General features: G+C 42.1%; 1 long non-coding RNA gene across 1 annotated transcript; it reads left to right on the top strand.

Moving 5' to 3' along the window:
* Nucleotides 1-8,859: 8,859 nt before the first annotated feature.
* Nucleotides 8,860-14,720, top strand: LOC127633952 (uncharacterized). Its single transcript, XR_007969290.1, has 3 exons — nt 8,860-9,062; nt 10,107-10,173; nt 14,464-14,720. It is a non-coding gene; the product is annotated as an uncharacterized LOC127633952 (long non-coding RNA).
* Nucleotides 14,721-21,869: the final 7,149 nt, after the last annotated feature.

Genomic DNA, 21,869 nt, shown 5'->3' with positions numbered 1-21,869 from the left:
CAACCTGAATAATACATCTTTCAGATGTAAACACACACATCAAATAGACATCTGGGTGATGTACCTGTGCTATCAGGGAAGACATCTGATTAACGTCTTACTGACGTCAGAGAGAAAATGCCTTGTAGACCTATTACATATGAGCAAACTAAAAAGCATCCTCTAGACATAAACATACATATCAAATAGACATTTATTTGGCTTGTAACAGAAAAACGATTATTAAATAATTGGAGCACTATTTTTAAAGTGTGTTACTTTTTGAGTGAGCAGCTGAATGTTTTATCTGATGTGGTAAGAATGAGGCATAGACAAAATCTGTGCGTTTGGTGCACTATATAGACCGCTGTCTGGTGGTTTTCTTCCGGATCGGTCTGAATAGTGCACTGAAGGAACTTATGCCTCCGGCTGATCCTCACTGGATGCTCTGCTAATATGTGGAGAAGGCTCTGGAACATGAGGCTCACTTTACACATTATGGCGGGAACCTTGGGCCAAACTTTCATCTTCTGCTCCCTAGTCCAAACCTTCCACGGATCCTTGCTCCACACCTTCCACGGCAACTTGCTCCACACCTTCCACGGTTCCTTGCTCCACGCCTTCCAAGGCTCCTTGCTCCACGCCTACCACGGCTCCTTGCTGCACGCCTTCCACGTCTCCTTGCTCCATGCCTTCCATGGCTCCTTGCTCCAAGCCTTCCACGGCTCCTTGCTCCATGCCTTCCACGGCTCCTTGCTCCATGCCTTCCACGGCAACTTGCTCCATGTCTTCCATGGCAACTTGCTCCACGCCTTCCATGGCAACTTGCTCCGCGCATTCCATGGATCCTTGCTCCATGCCTTCAACGGCTCCTTGCTCCACACCTTACATTTACATTTATGCATTTGGCAGATGCTTTTATCCAAAGCGACTTACGGTGAACTTATTACAGGGACACTCCCCACAGAGCAACCTGGAGTTAAGTGCCTTGCTAAAGGACACAATGGTGGTGGCTGTGGGGATCTAACCGACAACCTTCTGCTTAACAGTTTTGTGCTTTAGCCCACTACGCCACCACCACTACTTGCTCCACGCCTGCCATGGCCTACGAGCCAGCGCCCATGCCTGTGGCCTCATCCACTCCTGTGACTACACTAACAGCTGTCTCCCCAGTCACTGCCCATGCTCACGACCACATAGGTCTTTCCCCAGTCGCAGCCTGTGCTCATGACCATGGAGGTCGTTACCCAGTCGCTGCCTGTGCTCACGACTACGGACCCAGGACCCAGTCATCCAGGACTCTTACGGCTCCGTCTTCCATGGCTATACCCCTCGAGCCTTCCACAGCTAAGCCCACAGAATTTTCCATTGCTCCGCCTGCTCCCCCAAGACTCTTCCTCCAGCCGCTCTGCCCGCTCACCCAGAGACTCTTACTCCAGCGGCTCTGCCCACCCCTCCTCCACTGACCCAGTCACTGCCCTGTGACCACCTCCCAGGACTCCTGATCCAGTCCTTACCCTGTGGTGGTCTCCTTGGTCTCCTGGCCATCCGCCTGATCTGCTCTGGCCTCTTTGGTCTCCAGCTCCACCTTGGTCCTTGCTCCCACCGTCTCTGCCTCGGTCTTAGGAGCCCCCAGCTCCACCTCGGTCTTCCAAGCCCCCAGCTCCACCTAAGCCCTCTGAAACTGGTCCCCCGAGCCTGCAGCATCGCCCTGGCTCTCCATCCCTCCTGCTCCGCCTTTTTCTGAAGCTTCCCTGACTTTGCCTTGTTCCTCTGCTCACCTTGCCCCTTGTGCCCCATTGAACTGCCAGTTTCACCCTTCCCACCACTCTACATGGTCCATTTTGTTTGTTGAGCATCCAGAATCTGCTCCTTAAAGGGGGTCCTATGTCACGTATTCCCTGTTTTTTGCCTTTTATGTTAAATTCAATTCTTGTTTTGTTCCCCATTCCTGTTAGTTTTGTATTCCTTTGTAGTTTTCTTTCATGATTGGTTTTCCCCTGATTGATTTACCCAGGTGTCCCTTGTTTGCCCTTGTGTATTTAAGCCCATGTTTTCCATGGTTTCTTTTTCAGTCTTCACATGTGTTGTCATGTTCCCTGTGATTGTGTTTAGTTTTGTTCTGTATTACTTTGTTCATCTTTGTTTTATTAAAAGCTACAATTAGATCCTCATTCCTTGCCTGCCATATCACAGGTAGATCTTGCAAGGACTGTTTTTTTTTTTTCAGCATTATTCAATTCGTTCAACTCATTATTAATAAAATAATTAATAATATAAAATAACTATTTACAGTACATGCCATTTACACGTTTCCACAGTACAAACAAATTAAAACCTTATTAATATGAATAATGTTTTAAATCACAGTATGTTTCAAGTAGTAAACAGGTTCACAGTAGAAATGTTACAAATCACATACGTGTACTGTACACACCACCCTATCACCTTGCAAAATATGAAAGAAAAGGTAAATATGGAAAACAAAACATTTTATTCAGTTTACACAGAGCCAAGGCTTTTTGACATACAATTATTAGTCACAATATAAATATAATGTCTGACCACCTACCCTTGCTTTTGATTTCAAAATAATTTTTTGTGTCTAGCTTGTCATGTTCAAGTTGTTTGATGGCCAATTTGTCTGAATTTGCAATAGAAATGACACATTGTTACAATCACGTTCATTCTCGCACTACTGGTTAAAGTTACAAATTGTGGGGCACCAAGCGACCCTCCAGCCAGGGGGCACATTTTGGCATACAACTGGGGGAAATTACATACAAATTATTTTAATTCATAATTTTAAAATAATTTCTAACAACCATTGTTGCCAAGTACATTCAAAATATTTAATGAAATAAAATCTACTTAAATATAATGAATGTATGTATGCAATTTATAAAATAATACATATAATTTAATGCACCAATACAGTAATAAATCATCAATATTTACCTACATATGTCTCACCAAGTGGAGACATTTTTGTGTAGTTTTGTGACAGCTGCTTTTTGGCACTCTTTCCTGTTAAAGACATGAGAACATACGTAGTGTAGAGAGAGAGCTCCCTGTTTTGTTCATCAGCTGAGAATTCTTTGGGTTAAATTAACATTTTCACACAAAATGCTTAAAAACTGCATTAAATATGTGTTCAGAAGTGTTGTATGTTAAAATATAATGTTTGTTATGCATTATTTTTGAAGGATGCTAATGGATTACATGTGTGGAGTTTGACCACGTTTTGCACACATGCGAAGACTGGGTATGTAAATGTTTTATTAATTATATATTATTTAATGATTTATAGTGTTTTCCATTTAAGTGAACATGTGAAATTAGATTGTTTTTGTTTTAAACTGTTATACGTGTCCTTAAAGTCTTAAAAAATAAGCAAAATACTTTAAATTATTTAAGTATGTGTTAAATGCATAAAATGCATTGAGTTATTTAAGCAAGTTCTTAAATGTATAAAATGCTGTAAATTATATAAGCATGTATTAAAGTGATGTATGTTGAAGCATATGGGTATGCTAACACCCCCTATAACCCCTTGATCATTTTGTTGATGCTTGTAGTCTATATCTATATCAAACACAGTGCAAAGGAGGTTTCAGCCACATTATTACTTTAAAAAATGGTATACTAGGGATGCTTTTAAATACGTACTATATGTCAATATTTTGAACAAATTTATGGGTATAAAAAAATTACATTACTGGCAGTTTTTGGTAAGGATTTATATTTTATAGTGGATGAATATTTAGGTGGGGCTCTGCCCTACCTGCCCATATGGATGAGCCACACCAGAATGTGGTTACAGAGAAATTCATCCAGCATATTCAAGCTGAAGCACTGTCCACATGTTGTTTTTATATTTACACAGAGATACGATGTGAGTATAGGCATGTGACATGAGTTTATGTGCACACTGGATGTACTTTAGGACTTCTTGAGTATGTGTGGACTGACTCACTGGCCTGGTTCCATTAATCTCGTTTTTGTGTAACATTTAATGGGAACGAGTCCACTATTTCATTTCACTGCCAAGAATACCAGCACATGGTGTAAAAAGTAACACTTTAGTATTATGAAAGCATAATGCATCCCACATATGGGCAACAAACATACGGAAGGCAGACAGCATGTGCTGAAATAAGCCAGACTCTAAATTCACATTAATATATGATTCATAATTACAAAAAATATTATTATTATCATTTCTTTTTATTATTATTATTGTATTGATTTGGATTAAGCTATTTCACTGGGCACATTTATGTATGCTATTTTAATTTCAGTGTATTCCTGATAAGATATAATGAGGATCCAAAGCTTAAAATGTTTGTTACTTATATATTTTTATTATTATTTTTCATTTATTTCTCTCAGTTAAAAACACAAACATGAAATAATTTTCCTGAGCTAAAATCAGTTTCATCAGAAAAGGCAAGAGAAAAACTGTCAAAAATACAAACATTTATTAAGCATTATTGTGTGTGTGTGTGTGCATGTGTGTGTGTGCGTGCATGTGTGTACCAGAAATGGGGACTGAGTGTAACAAGGATTACTAAGTGACTTGATGGAATGGGATTTATGGGAGCTAAACTGTTTTGTTGTTGGAATGGATGAAAAGCGCATTACAACTCACCACCCAGCAGGATGTTCTCAATGACTAGCACACATTACAACGAAAACATAAACTGCAGTGGTCAAGTGACTATGTACCTTGTAGAGCAGGTTTTCCCAACTTGGAGTTGGTGATGGAACTGTGGAGGGTTTGTGAGATTGAGAAAGATTAATAATCTGTAAAAATATATGAAAATGAAACTCCTCAAAATCAAAAACCTGTTTTAAGACAAATGTTTTTTGTGAAAAATATAATGCACCCAAGACTTTTGCACAGTACCATACGTACATATTTCAATCATAAAATTTGTATTTATCTAAATTTGAAGATTTTACTGGTATTAAACATTTTCCTTTTCCTTTGTCTAGTTTGTCTATGTCAATTCACATTATTGATATTACAACTGTGTTTATTTCTACTGTATTTGAGAAACCTTAATTTAGAAATGTTAATTTAGGTGATATTTATAATATTTATAATACACAAGGCTATTGTTAGACCTGACAAATGACATCAGATAATGGGAGAGGACACACTGAAGAAGGTCCACAAAATAACGTTTATTAAAAAAATTATATTTCATGTAATTTTAACAAAAATAAGATGGTTCAGTGGTGGCTGATTCATGGCAGACTGTAATAAAGTACTAAATGTATTTTAATAAACTGCTCTCTCGGAATATCCTGTGGAATAGATAGAAGTCAATTTAAGTTCCCCTAAATGTTTTGAGATTAAAATAAGTACCTCTTTTCAACAAACATTAAAAGTTCGATAATTTATAAAAAAATGTTTTTTATTAAAACAGACCCCTGATGTAGAGTGTTAAATTCAATAATAAACAAACCAAAACATTGCGGAACATTGTATCTCAAAAGGAATACAATGTGGCCCCATATGCACTACTTAAAGCCGGATGTGGTCCCTATACCCATTAGTTGCCTACCCCTGCCTAAAACTACACTATTACGCTAGTCTTGAAGTTCTTTAAGCATGGAAGAGATTAAATTAATATCACTTTAAAATGTAAGTGATAGTAGCTATGTAAATTACATTTGGTAACCTAGAAAGCTAGCAAAGAGAATCAAATACTAATATAGACCATATTATGAGAGCTAACCATCTAGTTAGATAGTCAGTAAGCATATTGGCAGAGTAAAGAACTTTCCTCACTCGATGTTGTGTCGATGTAGTGACACTAAGGGTTACTCTTGAGAGCCCCCAGTGAATAAGGCGCTCGTGGTGCACCTATGTTCGTGAAGCGCCGCCACCTGGCACGGGCGCCCCTAAGTTTCCGTCCAAGGCCTGTAGGCACGTCCCTGACGGCCAGAGCCTAGGATGCCACCGGACAAGCCACTTCCACCCTGCACGCCATGGCTCTCCTGAAAGTACACAAAGCCAAGGCTCTGAAAGAACTATACAAGGGTAGTTCCGCCCCAGGATTGATGCAGGAGCTGCGCTCGGCAACCGACCTTGCCCTCCCTGCTACAAAGGTCATGGTGCGGTCTCTCAGGCGGACTATGTCCACTTTGTTGGTCCAGGAGCGCCATCTGTGGCTTAACCTGGCCGAGATACACGAGGCCGACAAGACACTCTTCTTGAAAGCACCATGGGTGACTTTGCCCAGCAGTTCTCGGTGGTGAAGCAGATGGAGGCTGTTCAGCACATCCTGCCCTGGCGCAGCTCCCACACCACGTCTGCTCGTTGCCAAGGGTGTCTCCCTGCGGTGGCTGCACCGGCTCCACCTCGGCCCGCCCCTGCGGCCCCGCCCTGGTGTCGAGCCCCTAGCTGGAAGCAGAAACCACCCGTCTCACGGCTGCCTGCTAAGATTAAAACTTTGACGTACGCCTGAGACGGGCGACCCAGGGATGTGAGGATCCACTGCCTTGGAGCTGGTAAGCAGACCACTCCATCTCCTGATGGAGGGCCGGGAGGAGAATCGTTTGTTTCCCTCCGTACTATGGGAGATAGGGCCTTCCAGGTAGCTGCGCCTAGAATGTGGAATGCTCTCCCTAATCACCTGAGGGCACCACAGTCTATAGAGGTTTTTAAAAATAAATTAAAGACCCACTTATTTTTAACTGCTTTTTCTTAAAACATATCCTGTTCTTGTTGTCACCAATTGTTCTTAATTTTGTTATTAAGTGTTTTAATCTATTTTTATTTTTTATTGTTTTTTTTTTTTTTTTACCTGTGCACTTGTAGCACTTTGAGATATGTTCCTTCATGTGTAAAGTGCATTACAAATAAAATGTATTATTATTATTATTATTATTTCATTTTGTTTGCCGCATGCTCCAGTAGCTGCGTTACCCAAACAAAAGAGCAGTTTCCTCAGTCCCTGGGACATGTAACCGATGTGTACACAAATCACCCTGACCACCATCTTCAATCTCTCTTTGGCAGGTCCAGCGCCCCGGAGGCAGTCTCCCCGCCCCTGTACACCAAGCTGTGGCACAAACATACTCAACCCGGACGGTTTTGATGGACTGTGGGGATGAAACTCCTCCTCCCCCCTCCTCAACTGATCTGATGGTGAGTATCAAGAGTCAGGTAAGTGTTTCAATGTCTCTCGACTCAGCACCACCACAGGGAGTACGAGGAGCAGGTCATCCTAGTGGCTCACTACTGGCCCACCCAGACTTGGTTCTCAGACCTCACGCTCCTCGTGTCAGTCCCTCCCTGGCAAATTCTCCTGAGGAAGGACCTTCTTACTCAGGGACAGGGCACCATCTGACACCCATGACCAGACCTCTGGAACCTCCATGTCTGGCCCCTGGACTTTTTATTTTTTTAGCATTTTGAATAAGTCTACCTGATAATATTCAGTGATGATATATATTGTCTGAGAACTGCTGTAAAAGAACTGTGTTATCAAATAAGACAAGTTGGTTTAGTAAATGTCAGACATAGAGAAGTTCCTAAATTTAAGGTTAATTTAAGTTTGGTTTGGCTAATTTTTGTTAATTTGGCTAAGTTTGGTTGATTTTGTTGGTTGAGTTGATCTGATCAGTGACACTCCAAATTGTAACCTAACTTAACTTAAACAAGTCCTGCAGCTATTCTTGTGACATTATTTGTTTCTGCTTCAGCATTCTGAATTGACATTTTCAATAGGGTGAAATTGAAACTAAAATCCAGAATGGGACGCAAGCTGCTGTCTTTTTTAGGGCCAGAAAATAAAATCTGCATTCTCTCTGTGAAGGGGAAATCTCCTCTATTACACCTTTTTCAAAGAGAGAGCGAATTTCCCGAATCAAAAACAGGGCTTCCTGAACAGAGATGTCTGTCAGAACAACCCCATTGAACACTGGCGGAGCCCGCCTGAATTGAATGACATAACCATGCTCTATCGTTCGAAGTACCAAGTTCGAAACATCCTGCAACTGCTGCCAAGCTGCTGGATGGTCAGGCAGAGGAATGAATGCATGGTTCTCGCCTGTAGCGGGACATGTAATCACTAGATGTCGCACTCTGCTTACTTTCGCCGACTGCCCCACAACCAGTGGCAGCGGGAGCCTTTACGCCTCTACTATTGTGGCAGGTTGTAAAGGTTTCTGCCTTTATTGTATAAAACTGGGTCACCACAATGGCCTCAGCATTCTTTATGGGGGGACAACATGTGGTGCTTATGTTCACTGTGTGTTTTGTGTACAGTTGTGCTTGATGAACATTGAATTCTGGTATGTATTTCTCGAGACCCTTGGTCTGAATTCTTGTAGCATTTTTTTAATGTTCGCTCCCTAGCACAAGCTGCAGGGGAAACTGAGCCATATTCTGGTTGCCGGGCATTCAAGGCATGTACAACGACAAACTCATCCCAGTACTGTCTGAAGGGCAAACAGGAGAGAAACGGATATGTTTGTCTGGGCCAGTTTAGTTCACTGAATGGGGGCTCACCCTTCGTTTCACCAAAAGTTTTGGTGTCCTGCCAGCCATTTAAAAGGGGCCGGGCCAACATCCAAACCCTCATGTGGACATGCCCGTGATGGAGGGAATGTATGAGGACCCCAGTACCTCTGATGGAGAACAAAACTCATGTCTGGCACCTTTTGCAAAACTCATGTCTGGCGCCTCTCTGGTGGGACATTGCGAAGATGCCAAATGTGAGCGTACCAGAGCTGCATCTGGCTTTTCTCTTTCTCTCTGAGCATCTGGAGCATCTGCTGGAGTCTGCTGTCTTACAGCACAGAATTGTTCTACCATGACTAGACTTTTAGATTTTTATTTCATTAAACATTTTGAAAGTACTTGGCTACAATGGTTGATAGGATTAATTTAAAATTATGATTTAAAATAAATGTTATGTAATTTGAGCCAAAATGTTCTAAATGTGCCCCAGCTTGGACAGTTGCTTGGGGTCTCGGGAATCGTAAACCTGCCACTGTTGCCTCCCTAGCCGTCTGTCTAGATCACTTATGCCAGGATTCACCACTGCATCTGGGATGGCATGAGGGTGAGTAAATAAAAATATATAGTTTTTTATTTTGGATGAAATGTATTTTTAAATTGTAATGGCCAAACATATTTGGAATTATGCAAAAGTGAATTAAAAGTGAATATGGAGCGTTGTCCATGATGTGCTCAGCACATGTAAGCAAATGGAACCAAACGCACATCTGTAACTCTGAGCATAAGATGGCATTTAAAGCACAGAAACTCAATGAAAACAATGTAATAATGTAAACACAACACAGACAAGACAGAGTAGCACTTACAAACTTTGAAGAGAGAAGCTATTTATTTATGTAATTAAATTGCAGCCTGTGGTTTAATAATTGTACAAGGTCATATTGTGATTTGGATATTATTTTGATTAATTGTGCAGCCCTAATGTTTATGTAATTTTTAATAACTTTAATGGACAAAATGAGCATCACATCACTTTTTCTTGTGCTCTTTCTAAATACAAATTGCATACAATACAGGCTTGTATTTTCACAATACTGTAAGTGTTTAGGGATGTGGAGTGAGGGCAAATTAAACTGATAAATGGAGAGAGATTTGAAAACTGCTTGCATAGCATAATTTAAAAAAGCATGCATAGAGAAATTTGAGTGGAACTTAAAAATTAGAAATGAAAAAAGAGTGAATGGAAGGAAGAGACGTGACACAGAGAAATGCAATACATTTGCGAAAATGTGTAGGTAAGAGAGATTCTACAGCTTAAGGCAAATGTGGGTTGCTTCATTATGAAACATTCAGTACAGAATGTATTCCTTGGCAGATGATGTCACATTGAGGCCTAGTGAGACTTTTGTGTTCTTTTGTTTAAGCTCATTTATTTGTGAGTATCAATATGTATGAGCATGTGTGAGTTTGTGTGTGCGTGGGAAGGAGCTGCAGATTGAATGGATTGTGTTGTGTTTGGCAGATGTCCATTATTTACTCTGCAGTATATACAGTATCTGACAGATTCTAAGAACATGTTGTCCTGGGAAAGCTGTTTCTTTCCACACTCATCCCTCTCACCCTATCCTTATTCTCTGTGTTTGAGTAGAGATCTGGATGAATCAAGTCTTTGTTCTAATTCTAAGACACTGAAGAGGATTATCTATATGAAGGTGGTGAGTCTTTTTTTCTTCTCCATGTTTCTGAGTAGCAATGCATAAGCAAATCTTCCACAACCAGAGGAAGGTAAACAACTACTTTTTCAACTTCTGCTTAGTATAATTAAATCTCTCATTTAAACAAACACACACACACACACATACACACACACATCAAAAACAACAACAACAAAAAAACGTCTAGGTTACGTATGTAACCTCCGTTCCCTAATGGAGTGAACGAGACATTGTGTCGAAGACCCGGACATACGGGTATAAAAGCGGGGAAATACGTCGAGTTCATTCAGGATTTTTCTGAGGAGCCGGAAATGGTCCGGCCACCACAGTGGCTCAGCTCAGCGACTTGGCCTGGAGGACACAACATACATAGGTAACCTAGACGTTCCCCGTCTGTCACTCACTTCGACGTTTTCTCGAAGAAGTGACACTAGGGGTCCAATTTAAATCATGCCATGCGCTGAGCCGTGTACGTGTACTGCTGACACAAGAGCGGGCAAGTATTTCACATGCAAAGGCAACCAGTTGTGTCAGGCTGCACGTACCCTTCCCCAATGTCCCATAAAATTTGTCGGAATCCTTCTGTTTACCCTAAATAGGGGAACAAGGTGACGCTTGCGAGCCTAGCCGGCCCTCTTTTCTCTCTATGTTTCTCGCATAGAGCCAAACGGCTGGGGCCCTTACACGCATCGTGGGAAGGGGGTCTTACCCCGTTTCCTATTCTTTCAGGGTGAAAAGAATAGGACCTTCAGTTAAAGGTATTTTTTGCACGTTTTTTTGCAGGTGTGGTGGACTGCCCAGGGACGAGGAGGTAAAAGTGGTGAAACACCCAGTTCATATGTGGAAAAATGGTGCGATGGTAGATCCTGCGTAAAGGAGGGGGGAGTTGCTACAGCATGCCGACCAGAGGGCAGCTAGAACTGCCTAAGGGAGACGCGGGTCAACTTGTAAGAGGACCGTACAGCGGAAAATACACACAGGAGGAGTCCATGCAGGAGTCCCGACCTGTGGAGCACCTATTCCAGTACAGGGTAGATTTGAGTACCCGCAGTGGATTGGGTCGGCGAATTCCTCCACTGAATTGCGGACCCATAGGGCTAGGGAGAAGTCATCCAGGGATCTGAATGTACAGGATCTCCTGGGAGAGAAAGCGCACAGTTTTACATCTGCCAAGGGAAAGGGCGCTAGGTGCAAGTGATCCACCCAGCGCTTGCAGGTTCACTACCTGGTCTCTGAAGGGCATGGTAGGAACCTTGGGCAAGTAGCCCGGTCGCGGTCTTAGGATCACGTGTGTGTGTCTGCAGGACCGAACTCCAGGCAAGTGTCACTGACAGAGAACGCTTGCAGGTCCCCAACCCTCTTGACGGAGGCAAACGCGATCAGCAGGACAGTCTTTAGAGAGAGGGCCCTGAGTCCAACTGATTCTAGCGGCTCGAAGGGGGATCTCTGAAGGCCCGTGAGGACCACCGAGAGATCCCAGGAGGGGAACAGGCTTGGCCGGGAAGGATTTAACCTCTGGGCGCCTCTTAGGAACCTGATGATTATGTCGTGCTTGACCAAAGACTTGCCGTCTACTGCGTTGTGGTGGGCCACAATAGCAGCAACATACACCTTCAAGGTGGAAGGGGACAGCCTCCCCTACAGCCTCTCCTGCAGGAATAAGGGCACTGACCTAACTGCGCACCTCTGTGGGTCTTCAGCCCGGGAAGAACACCATTTGCGAACAACCGCCACTTCAGGGTGTAAAGATGCCTGGTAGAGGGGGCTCTGGCTTGGCTGATCGTGCCTACAACAGCAGGTGGTAGACCAGCTAGATCTTCCGCGTTCCGTCCAGGGGCCAGACGTGGAGGTTCCAGAGGTCTAGTGCAGATGCCAGAGTGTGCCCCGTCTTTCCTCAGGGGAATTCGCCAGGGAGGAGTACGAGGTCCAAGAACCAGGCCCGGGTGGGCCTGTAGAGGGCCACCAGAGTGACTTGTTTCTCATCCTACCTGAACTTGCACAGCACCTGTGCAAGAAGGCTCACTGGGGGAAATGTGTACTTGCGCAGCCCCGAGGGCCAGCTGTGTACCAGCGCGTCTGCCTCGAGGGGAGCCTCTGTTCGGGCATACCAGAGCGGGCAGTGGGAGGTCTCTCAGGAGGCAAACAGGTCTACCTGGACCTTGTCGAATCATTCCCAAATCAGCTGGACTGACTGGGGGTGAAGCCTCCACTCTCCACCGGGCCAGCGTTGTCATGACAGCACGTCCTCTACCACATTGAGGTCGCTGGGAATGTGGGGTTTGCTGCTGGCTCCAATTGAGGAGACGACGGGTGAGTTGCGACATGTGGCGGGAGCGTACGCCGCCTTCGCGATTTATGTACGCTACCGCGGTGGTGTTGTCTGGCCTGACTAGGACATATTTGTCTCGAACTAAATGGAGAAACTTCCGCAGGGCAAAGAAAACAGTCAGCGCAGCGGGGCCCCTTTCCAACGGCTCGCAGCTGTGTGACCGTTGCACACGGCACCCCAACCCAATCTGGAGGCGTCGGTCATGACCAGGACGTGTTGGGACACCTGCTGCAATGGTACTCCTGCCCGCAGAAAGCAGAGGTCTGTCCAGTGTTTTAATGTTTAGCGGCTCAGGACTTGACTCTGAAGCCAGTGCTCATATGCATCAACCCCAGTGGCGCGACCACCACGGAAGATGCCATATGCCCCAGGAGCCTCTGGAAACGTTTTTAAAGGGACCGCTGTGCCCGGCCTGAAGGTGGCGATTATTTTTGACATACCCGGCGGTGCTTCGCAGTGGGGCAGAGCAGGTAGTATGGCATCGGGAGGCAAGGATGTGTCCTGAGGCTCTGGTGCTGAGAAAAGACTCGAAGTACTTACCTTACTCCGCACACCCGGCAGGGGCGGGTTAGTGACTGAGGAGGAGGTCCGGTAGAGGCGTCCTCTGGACTAGTCAAAACCGGCCGGCCAGGGTACAGTCGTGGAGCTGAGGGCGGGGGTGGTCCACATCCAGCGTGCCGGGACTGTTGAGGTGTGGCGGCAGAGTGGCATTTGAGGGCCAGGTGACCCAGAAAGAGGAAATTGCTCTATTATTGAAAAACGTGCAAAAAATACCTTTAACTGAAGGTTCTCTTCCCGGCCCTCCACCATGGGACGGAGTGGTCTGTTTACCAACTCCGGAGCAAACGTCTCGATCTCTGGGTCGTCCGTCTCAGGAGCGCTTGGGAGCCTTCCCGGTCCTCGAAGGGGTCCGTGAGACGGGGGGCATGCGCTTCCTGCGGGTGCTCGACGTTGGGGCTGAGAGCTGGGCACACTCTTGGTTGAGGCGGTGCAGCAGGTTTTTTTTTTTTTTTTTAAGCCGCAGGAGGACACCCTCGGCAAGCAGATGGGGCATGGCCCATGGCGGCAGGTTTGCGGCGGGGCAGGATGTGTGAAATGGCCTCCGTCTGCTTCTTCACCACTGAGGACTGCTGGGCGGAGTCGTCAACGGTGCCGCCGAATGGACGGAGCTGGGAGACAGGGGCGTTCGAGAAAGCATGCTTTGTCTATCTCCCATTTTTCGACAAGGTCCAGTCCATAGATTAAGTTTCTGGACCACAAGGGTGGCAATCGTGCCAGGGAGGCGGGTGGTTCGAGGAGATTTACCCGCCGAACAGAGCCAGTCATTATCCCCAAATTGCCTTCATCGCCCGCGGTGCCTGCCCCAATCCCGTAGGAAGGAGGTGAGGCGCGGAGGCGGCTGAAGTGGCATTCTCTCATGACAAAAGAAAGCTGCAACCGCAATGTTGCCATGGCTATGTTCTCGCACTGAGAACATGAACCATTCATAAAAGGCTGCCTACATGTGATCGCAGCCCAGGCACGCGAGGCAGCTTTTATGACCATCAGAGATGGGGAGAAATCAACCGCATCCAGAAACTACACAGAGGCGGAAAAGACGTCTTTAAAAAGATGCGTCCTGAAAAGGATGCTCAACGCCAGCTGTGTATTTGCTCTTTTAGAGAAACTAACTCTTTTGGAGAAAATAACTCTTTTAACTGCGCTGTCGAAGCACCCAGGGGCAAACTGCACTGCCGTGCAGAGAAGGAGAAAGCCACTGAAGTGCGCTGTAGATCCAACAGCAGGCAAGCGTCAGAGGAACAGGAACGGGTGTGTAACTCGCACTGACTGCATACACGACCATCAGCTCCGAAGAAAATTTCTGAATGAAATTGACGTATTTCCCTGCTTTTATACCCTTATGTCCGGGGGCGGGGTATGCAAATACTGTCTGTATAATTCTTGTTGGCCTTTTTTCATAGATCAGAGGCACATTCGGCGCACAAGAGAGACCCCTAGTGTCGCTTCTTCGACACAACATCGAAGTGAGCGACAGACGGGGAACCCTGTATCCAAGTCCTCTCATGCTTGATCAGTTAGGTTTATACAACTGCAAACTTTTTCATCTAGCTCAATAAGATATTAAAATATCCAATAGCAGTGACAAAAATGAACTCATTCCTTTTTGTATAAAACAAAAATGAGCTCATTCCTTTTTGTATAGGGTTGCCACCCATCCTGTAAAATTGTCCTTCCTATATTTAAAGATGAAATTATGTGTCCCGTATCGAATCAATACAATAAAAAATATTTTTTTTATGTTAAAAAACGTGTCCCTTATTTAAGCTGGACAGAAGCTGGTCTTTCATTTAACATTGATTAAAGAAATTTTGCCTATGGTGCATAAGGGGCCATCTGAAAAGTCCACACATTGTGCTAAAACTAAAGAATAATTTTATTGAAAAACAGAATATTCAATGTCATGGCATGGGTCAGGAAATTTCTAATTTTAGCATATAAGAAATTATAGGCCTATATATTTTTTTATTATTATTAATAACTCTCCACCCATAAAATCTGTGTAGAAAATATCAATACTAGGATATATAGATAAGTATTGAGGCAACATATTAAGAAATAGTAGAAACAGCTATTTATGGATAAATGATCGTTAAAAGTATCGGCACATTTCTAGTGTCCCCATAAATTAAATAGCTTAAAAAACATATTAACTCTCCACCCATAAAATCTGTGTAGAAAATATCAATACTAGGATATATAGATAAGTATTGAGGCAACATATTAAGAAATAGTAGAAACAGCTATTTATGGATAAATGATCGTTAAAAGTATTGGCACATTTCTAGTGTCCCCATAAATTAAATAGCTTAAAAAACATATTAAATGATGTTTTATTGAAAATGCAGAAAGTTTTTTGTGAGGGTTAGGTTTAGGGGTTGTGTTAGGTTTAGGGGATAGAATCTATAGTTTGTACAGTATAAAAATCATTATGTCAATGGAAAGTCCCCATAAAACATGGAAACCAAACGTGTGTGTGTGTGTGTGTGTGTGTGTGTGTGTGTGTGTGTGAGCGTGTATTTATCACTTTGTGGGGACCAAATGTCCCCATAAGGATAGTAAAACCCGAAATTTTTGACCTTGTGGGGACATTTTGTCGGTCCCCATGAGGAAAACAGCTTATAAATCATACTAAATTATGTTTTTTGAAAATGTAAAAATGCAGAAAGTTTTCTGTGAGGGTTAGGTTTAGGGGTAGGGTTAGGTTTAGGGGATAGAATATAAAGTTTGTACAGTATAAAAACCATTATGTCTATGGAAAGTCCCCATAAAACATGGAAACACAACGTGTGTGTGTGTGTGTGTGTGTGTGTGTGTGTGTGTGTGTGTGTGTGTGCAGTGACACACCTGCTGAACTTCAACATTATCTGGAGGATGGGGGTTGTGAGGAGTGTGATTATGTTAAAGGAATGTGCTGCCTAGAGGTTCTGCTTTCCCTGCAGGCCTCACAAAAAAGGGGGCTTGTTCAAAGGGGTCATGACATACCTTTTATATGACTTTTTTTTATTATGTTATTATTTTCCCAGTGTTTGAGATGTACAAGGACATTTTAGATTTTAACTCTTTAAAGACTGTAGGCCCAATAAATCAGAATCGGCTTTATTGCCAAGTATGCTTACACATACAAGGAATTTGTCTCGGTGACAGGAGCTTCTAGTGCACAGCAATACAAAAAAAAATACAAAAACAGCAGCAAGTCATAGATAATACTAAAACATTATACAAACTTATTATACACATATGTACATACATACACAGACACACATACATAGTGCCATTCTAATACAAATCTGTTATCTGTTATGTACAGTGCAAAAATATTTTATTTATTTTTTTCACAGAGAAATGAAATGGCAGAAGAGGTAAATGTGTTGGATAAATATAAAAAAGACTAAACTGTGTATTGCAAATAATTATTGCTCAATGGGGCAATTTTAACATGATATGGGTATTCATGAGATGGATCGCCTGAAGGAAAAAAGTGTTCCTGTGCCTGATGGTTCTGGTGCTCATAGCTCTGAAGCGTCGGCCAGAAGGCAACAGTTCAAAAAGGTAATGGTCTGGGTGAGTGTGGTCCAGAGTGATTTTTCCAGCCTTTTTCCTCACTCTGGAAGTGTATAGTTCTTGAAGGGGGCAGAGGGCAACCAGTAATCCTCTCAGCAGTCCGAACTGTCCTGTAGTCTTCTGATGTCTGATTTCATAGTTGAACCTAATCAGACAGTTATTGAAGTGCAGAGGACAGACTCAATGACTGCTGAGAAGAACTGTATCAGCACCGCCTGTGGCAGGTTGAACTTCCTCCGCTTGCGAAGGAAGTACAACCTCTGCTGGGCCTTTTTCACCACATCAATCAACCACAATCAACCGTACAGTTCTGTCCTTTAGTCATTTTAATGAATCATAGATGGCTTTAAGGGGATGTGTGTGGCCTGTACAAAACATAAATAGAATAACAATTACAATACATTCAAATAAAACAAAATAATACATATTTCTTATCTCTATAATCTGTCAATACAGCATAAGACTGAATAACACCATCAATTTGCAATATGCTGTATTGTTTGCAATCAGTGTTATGACTTTCTGAATTCCATACAGACATATGACCATTTATCAGTAAACATCATCAGCCCACATCGATATTTGTCGTTTACATAAAAAACTAGTACAATGAACAACAGTCTGAATTATAATATGAGAACAGTATAATCAAGGTAATCATCTAATCTAACGGCTCACACGTGAATAATGCGAAAAAAACATGAAGCGAGCATACGCTAAACACGCTCACTGACTTAAACATTTCCAAAACCTCAGTTACATGCAAGAATATGATATAAACGGTATCATAAGTGTATTAAGTGTATTATAAATAACTCACTTTATAGGATGCACGAACACATACAACACTCCAACTTGGCTCGGCTCGCCCGCTATCCTTCACACACCTTTTTGCAGTGTTGATACAAAGAAGGGGCCGTAACATGCAAGCCGTTTATACTCCCAGAGTTCCACTTATAATGTTAGTAAAGTTTTTTACACCAAAACATTCATCCTTTAAATAATACAATATTTGATAATTTTCCACCCTGTCTTTGGCCCTCTGTCTGAAATGTTCTATTTTGGCCTCTATTAGTGTCTCCTTTAAACTTCTATGTAAACAGACACTGTTATGATTGGCTAACATCATGCAGCCCCTCGAATACAACCATATATATGTGTAACTCTATCGGAAGAGAATGAATCAACTACACAACAATAAAAAAGCAAAATTTCAGGATTAAACATAATGCACACCCAACATATTGCATCAGAATCTATCAAACTGTTCAAACAAGCACAGCAGCACCATCCACTATGAATATAAAACTGTCATGACATATGAAACATTACTGAATGTAATTGGTTACTCACAGTTTAACGATCGGGTCCTATAGTAATTTTCAACTCCCCCAACTGGTTCACAAGCAATCTATGCTAAAATATGCAGAACACACATCATACAATCCACTGTGAATCATAACACACACTCATAGTCCAGTGCACTATGAAACAACACACAAACACACAGATCATCCTGCACTAATACGATCAGGAACTTTGTTGAACTTCAGTCAATATTTCCTGATGTTGGGATACTACTTCTGTTTTCTCCAGACGAGACGTGGCTTTCTAAGCAAGAGCAGCAATGGAACGTAGCAGAACAGATTCATCCTCAAAATTGCACTTAAAATGCGGCCCACATTTCTGACAACACATCAGAAAGGGTCAGAGACATTCATCTAGTGCATGTTCGTATATATACCAACAATTAAATATAGCACAGATGGGTGCAAAAACTTGTGTATACTCAAAACAGCCAGACACAGAATGGGGTCCACTTTTAAGAGTAATACCGTGACATTGCAGCTTTTCAAAGTGCTGCGAAATGCCTGATAATGGTTGAAGACATTCGTCTATTGCATGTTTATGTAGAAAGATACGTTTAAAAATTGTCCAAATGGGCAAAAGAATTGAATATAGAAAAATAAATCACAGACGAGGCATCGATCTTGCATTGTAGCAGTGACAAAGTACATGAAGCACCTTGGATTCAGTGGAGTCAGACTGACTCATTCATTAATTCATTAAATATTATTTTGACTGTTCAGCCAGTTCCCGCCTCCTCCTTACACATTTGAACTGTGTTACATTGGAGCCAAAACCCGGAAAGGAGGAGGGATGCACAGTCATGGAGTCCTCACCACTGCCGTCTGCCCAAAGGGGCAGCCGTGGCCATCCGCGAGGGGAGGAGGGTCTCGTTGCTGGCCGACCTGGAGTGGTGGAGCCTCTGTCAGGGGTGGAGCGGCTCGCTACCGGCCACCAGAATGCGGAGGGGCATTCCATCTGCCAGGGGTCAGAGGACACACACTGGTCCACTCGGGGAGGAGCGGCTGTCATTCAACAGAGGACCAGCTGGATGTACGTTACGCCGGGAACTGGCAAATAATTAAATATTTCTTAAACTGTTCAGCCAGTTCCCACCTCCTCCTTGCCCATATGAACCTTGTTACAGGCAGAAATTAATAAAATAAGTAAAAAAAAAATAATAATAATCTAAACTATTGCAGTCTTGTCACCCAAATAATGAACTACATCTAATGAATTATTCCAATGGAGCACACTTGGGAAATCTCATCTCTCTCCTCAAAACCCCACTTTCTCTCATCTTTCTATTGTTTTCTGTAACTTGCGCAACACTCATGTGAAACCATGCTTCACTTCTGCGTTCATCTGAAGAGAATCATATTTAGCACTTACAAGTGCTGAAAGTGAGATTGATGTCTTTAAATTTGCTTTGTCGATTTGAAATTTAGCTTTGGCGGCTGCCAAAACATTTTCAATGAAGGAAAGACCCTGACTGTCAAAGTGATTCGAACTATCCATTCATGTTTTTGAAATTCACTAAAAGACAGATAATGTTTTTGTTACCACAGCCTCAGATGTAAAATGTAAGTAGTGTTTTCCATTTTACACTTGTGAATTGATCAGATCTCTATTCGATCACAGTTGAGATGCATTTGAGTGCAAGGTGTAAATCCAGCTAAAGAATATAAAGACACTATCTGGACATTAAACACATGTCAATGCAAGTTTAAATTGGGCCTATTATAATATAATGAACTCTTATCTGTCAAAAGATCAAGGTACATTTATTCCTCATGTCATGGCCCCTTTAACAGCTGTTTTGTCATTTATAATTTTGTAATTTCAATAATTTTGAAATTAGTTGCTTACAAGTGATGTCTTCTTCCATTTTCCTTTCTTTTCGCTGCCTTCTCTCTGTGAGCAAATTTGCCGATGGAGCTCCTCTACCTTTTGACTTCCAAAAAGTGGTATGCTGGAGTGTGCTATAAATTCCTGTTGGGAAAGCTCTTTTGGCAAAAAACACAATGCAAACTAAAGGAAAGAAATGCAAAAATTTTAATTATGAACTATTCTATAAGGAGCGCAACTTAATTATACTCAAAAAATAAGGACATGAAACCATTTGACAGGAAAGATTTACACTGTGTGTCAGCCATGACCTTTATGCGTGTTCAGTCAGGGCTCTTCAACTCCTCCCTGACATCTCCTAGGGGTCTCAGACAGCCAGTTTGAGGAATGAGTTTGATCTTGATCCCACTTAAATGTGCCTAAGAGTGGACCATTAATCCCTGACCCTTGGGTGTCTTCAGCTACATTTTGTTACTTTGGGGAAGGTCTTTACCTGGAATTCATCCCAGAGAACAAACAACGCTGACCCCCTGTGACAGAGAAACTGCGTCATCAGTGCACAACATACTGACTTCATTTCAACCTCTGTCATAATATTTAATAACTGCTATTACAAACTAGTCATATTGAGTAAGTAGAGATGGAAAGATGCAATGAAGAGCTGAAGGATCTAATGCTCTGGGGGAGATAGAGTTGATTTGTTCACATACAGAGTATCTTTTCTGGCCAATATACATTTGACATGAGGGCATGCTGTGAAAGGGTTGCTTTTTCCTCACATTAGGTCTTATACATTTTTCCTTACATTCATGCAGAAATCAAGATTAATCTGTAACTTTGCATTAACTCTTTCCCCGCCAAACACGGAATTTTCCGGGTTTCCGTGTTTTAGGTGTTATACGGTAAGGAAGACCCCTGCGCATGTTTTGAAAGAGTATGCAACTCTTTGATCAAAGAAACAGACTGCGATCGTCTCAAACATGAAGAAGTGGAGTATTGAGAAGCTCAAAATATCAGACATAAACATGCCTTTTTATCAGCTTTTTGTCTGAAATGTTGTTTTTTGACAAAACCGACCTCTGTTCAAGTCGCAATAAAAAAAGAACAAATGAAGATAAAATAAAATCGTTTTTTTTTTTTTTTGCCTAAAAGCAGAGGCTCAGATCTTTATTGTGATATATAGCATCTTCATATATTCATGGAAGAAAATATTCTGCGGGCCATTAAAGTTTAGCAAAAATCGTCAAAAACCCTGGCGGTGGCTGGCAACTTTTTTTTTAAAACGCTGGCGGGGAAAGAGTTAAATGTATTCTGAGTTTAGAATTAAATTAGGAACCATCAGAAACAACATGTGCAAAAAAGATTCAATATATATTATTATAATGTATACTACATATTAAAAGACAAACTGAAACATATTGTAGGGTCATATAATTATTCAATTTCTAATGTATATTTAGAAGTTGAATAATTATGTGACAAAACAAATATTTTTATTTTGTCTGAAACAAATGCAGCAGATCAAGTGTAGTCTAGGTCCTCTTTGGCCTGCTTCATGGGTAGTCTGTTCTAGAACTTTTTTTTTTACCCAGTTGAAAATTGAGTTGTGAATGCCATGAGACTGATCACACTATAGTAGAATGAATGCAGACAGGGAAAAGCTTATTTCATGCTTTTAAGATCCCTTCAAAGAAATCAGTTCTACCACTGTAGAATATCAAAGTATATGTTGCTTGAACAGATTATTTTGTCAGAATTCACAACTACTTTTGAATCAGTGGCAGCTGGTTCTTCTCAAAATTGGAGAAGCACAGACTATTGTTAAATTAAGTGATTTTTATTTGAATAGAGCATTTCAAAACTGAAAATGGTGCTGTAACAGAAAATGTGGCAGTGAAGTCTTAAAGTCATCATTGTGGGGTTCAAATGTCTGGATTGTTTTTTGGTATTTGCAATGTTGCTAAAATTGTTAAAAAATAAATAACACTGCTCAAAACTGTTAATAAAACATGCATTCTTCTTCATTTATTACTGCCTGTAGAGCTAAAAT

The sequence above is a fragment of the Xyrauchen texanus genome, chromosome 1 (assembly GCF_025860055.1).
Source record: "Xyrauchen texanus isolate HMW12.3.18 chromosome 1, RBS_HiC_50CHRs, whole genome shotgun sequence".
Taxonomy (NCBI): Eukaryota; Metazoa; Chordata; class Actinopteri; order Cypriniformes; family Catostomidae; genus Xyrauchen; species Xyrauchen texanus.
Note: the sequence above shows the minus strand (reverse complement) of the source record. Positions and strands in the feature narration are given on the sequence as shown.